The sequence below is a fragment of the Chiloscyllium punctatum genome, chromosome 30 (genome assembly GCF_047496795.1).
Source record: "Chiloscyllium punctatum isolate Juve2018m chromosome 30, sChiPun1.3, whole genome shotgun sequence".
Taxonomy (NCBI): domain Eukaryota; kingdom Metazoa; phylum Chordata; class Chondrichthyes; order Orectolobiformes; family Hemiscylliidae; genus Chiloscyllium; species Chiloscyllium punctatum.
Window position 1 is genome coordinate 14,417,223 of NC_092768.1, and position 3,353 is coordinate 14,420,575.

The 3,353-nt window shown below is 49.8% G+C and overlaps 1 non-coding gene across 1 annotated transcript; it reads right to left on the reverse strand.

The window, feature by feature from the left end:
* Positions 1–1,552: 1,552 nt before the first annotated feature.
* Positions 1,553–1,718, reverse strand: LOC140455847 (U1 spliceosomal RNA). The gene has a single exon (XR_011953077.1). It is a non-coding gene; the product is annotated as a U1 spliceosomal RNA (small nuclear RNA).
* Positions 1,719–3,353: the final 1,635 nt, after the last annotated feature.

Consider the following 3,353-nt stretch of genomic DNA (forward strand, 5'->3'; position numbering starts at 1 on the left):
CCCCAAGGGAGACTGATTAGCAAGGTCAAGGGTCACAGAATAAAGGGAGAACTAGGAATTTGGGACAGAACTGGTTCTAAAGTAGAAGATAGAGGGTGGTGGTGGGAAGTTGTTTTTCAGACTGGAGGCCTGTGACCAGTGGACTGCTACAAGGATCAGTGCTGGGTCCTCTACTTTTTTTCATTTACATAAATGATTTGAATGTGAGCATGAGAGATATAGTTAGTAAGTTTGCTTATGACACCAAAATTGGAGGTGTAGTGGACAGCAAAGAAGGTTACCTCAGATTACAACAGGATCTTGATCAGATGGGTCAATGGGCTGAAGCGGCAGATGGAGTTTAACTCAGATAAATGCGAGGTGCTGCATTTTGAAAGCAAATCTTAGCAGGACTTATACACTTAATGGTAAGGTCCTAGGGAGTGTTGCTGAACAAAGAGACCTTGGGTGCAGGTTCATAGCTCCTTCAAAGAGGAGTCGCAGGTAGATAGGATAGTGAAGAAGGCATTTGGTATGCTTTCTTTTATTGGTCAGAGTATTGAATACAGGAGTTGGGAGGTCATGCTGCGGCTGTACAGGACATTGGTTAGGTCACTGTTGGAATATTGCGTGCAATTCTGGTCTCCTTCCTATCGGAAAGATGTTGTGAAACCTGAAAGGGTTCAGAAAAGATTTACAAGGTTTCAGAAAAGATTTACAAGGATGTTGCCAGTGTTGGAGGATTTGAGCTATAGGGAGAGACTGAACAGGTTGGGGCTGTTTTCCCTGAAGCGTCGGAGGCTGAGGGGTGACTTGAAAGAGGTTTACAAAATCATGAGGGGAGTGGATAGGATAAATACACCAAGTCCTTTCCCTGGGGACATAGTTTAGGGTGAGAGGGTCAAAAATATAAAAGCGACCTAAGGGGTAAAGTTTTGACTTAGAGGATGGTACGTGCATGGAATGAGCTGCCAGGGGAAGTGGTGGAGGCTGGTACAATTGCAACACTTAAAAGGCATTTGGATGTGTATATGAATAGGAAGGATTGAGAGATATGGGCCGGGTGCTGGCAAGTAGGACTAGATTAGGATGGAGTATCAGGTTGGCATGGACGAGTTGGACCCAAAGGTCTGTTTCCATGCTGTACATCTGTATGACTGTATAAGCGTGTGCAGCATGGCCAATTTGGGCCGAACAGCCTGCCACCATACTGTAAAGTTGTATGATTAGATGACAGCATCCACCGTCTCCTTTGGCCTGGAGCAGGTGGTGAAGAATCAGTGGACAGAGCTGAATATAATCTGTCGAATAAATTGTTGAAAGAGGCACTTTGAGCAATACTGGAATAGGCAGTAAATAGAGGGAAATGGAGCAAATGCGGACGCAGATTTGGTTATGTGAAGGGCTTGGTCCTCTTATGAAAAACTTTGAACACAGCGGATAAAATAAGACGTACGGCATTATCTGTCGATTTGGGTGAAACTGAATTGAACATAGGTGCGGGGGACATAGGGAGCTGTATGAAGCACAAGTGAGCCTCATCTACTGATAGATCTGTTTTTTGTTTGTAAATCAGGGGAGAGCGTGAACGCAGTCCCCCACTAACACAAATTTTGCAGTCGAGTATCCCGCATTTGGGGACATCGCAGGCGTAAGCACATCCGAAGTGCAATGGGATAGCCTCGTCCTGGGAGAACCTTTTTTTTTATTTCAAAAATATACTTTATTCATAAAATGATTTGATGGTCTGTACATTTGATCATGCCATACATATGTCCATATTTACAAACACAGATTCGAATTTATCCTTGTCCTTTACAATCCTGTGCATTTTTCAATCTTGTATATATACATATATTTGGCTGAGGCATCAGCAGAGCCCAAAAAAACGTCCGCATGGGCCCCCTGTTCTTCTTTAGGCAGGCCGATCTTACACGGTGGTCTTTCCCCACCGCGCCTTGGCGGCAGCTGCCCCAAGCTTCAGCGCGTCCCTCAGCACGTAGTCTTGGACCTTGGAATGTGCCAGTCTGTAACACTCGGTCGGGGTCAACTCCTTCAGCTGGAAGATCAACAGGTTTCGGACCACCCAGAGAGCGTCCTTCACCGAGTTGATGATCCTCCAGGCGCAGTTAATGTTCGTCTCGGTGTGAGTCCCGGGGAACAGGCAGTAGAGCACGGAGTCCCGCATCACGGCGCTGCTCGGGACGAACCTCGACAAGCACCACTGCATTCCTCTCCAGACTTCCTCTGCATAGGCACATTCCAGAAGGAGGTGTGTGACAGTCTCGTCCCCCCCGCAGCCACTTCGAGGGCAGCGTGCGGTGCGGCAGAGAGTCCGGGCATGCATAAAGGATCTCACAGGCAGACCCCTTCTCACCACCAGCCAAGCCACGTCTTGGTGCTTGTTGGAAAGTTCTGGCGATGAGGCATTCTGCCAAATGGATTTGACAGTCTGCTCAGGGAACCGCTCGACAGGATCCGCCCTCTCCTTTTCCCGAAGGGTCTCAAGGACGCTACGTGCTGACCACTTCCTGATGGACTTGTGGTCAAAGGTGTTTTTCCTCATAAATTTCTCCACTAAGGACAGGTGATATGGAACGGTCCAACTAATCGGAGCGTTCCGCGGCAGCGAGGCCAGGCCCATCCTTCGCAACACCGGGGACAGGTAGAACCTCAGTACGTAGTGACACTTGGTGTTTGCGTACCGGGGATCCACGCACAGCTTGATGCAGCCACACACAAAGGTGGCCATCAGGGTGAGGGTGGCATTGGGCGTGTTTTTTCCCCCCATTGCACCGGTCTTTGTACATAGAGTCTCTTCGGACCCGGTCCATCTTTGATCTCCGAATGAATTGGAAGATGGCCCGGATGACTGCGGCAGCACAGGTCCTGGGGATAGGCCAGACCTGTGCCACATATAGCAATACTGAGAGTACCTCACACCTGATGACCAGGTTTTTTCCCGCGATGGAGAGCGACCGTTGCCCCCATCTGCCTAGTTTCTGTCTCATCTTCCTGATCCGCTCCTCCCAGGTCTTGGCGCACGCCCCAGCCCCCCCGAACCAAATACCCAGCACCTTCAGGTGGTCAGACCTGACGGTGAAGGGGATAGAGGATTGTTCGGCCCAGTTCCCGAAAAGCATGGCCTCGCTCTTGCCTCGGTTTACCTTGGCCCCCGAGGCCCGTTCGAACTGGTCGCAGATGCACACGAGTCTGTGCACGGACAGCGGATCCGAGCAGAAAACAGCGACGTCATCCATGTACAGGGAGGCCTTAACCTGCAGGCCCCCGCTGCCAGGAATAGTCACCCCTCTCAGGCTCGCATCCTTCCTGATGGATTCGGCAAATGGCTCTATGCAACACACAAACAAGGC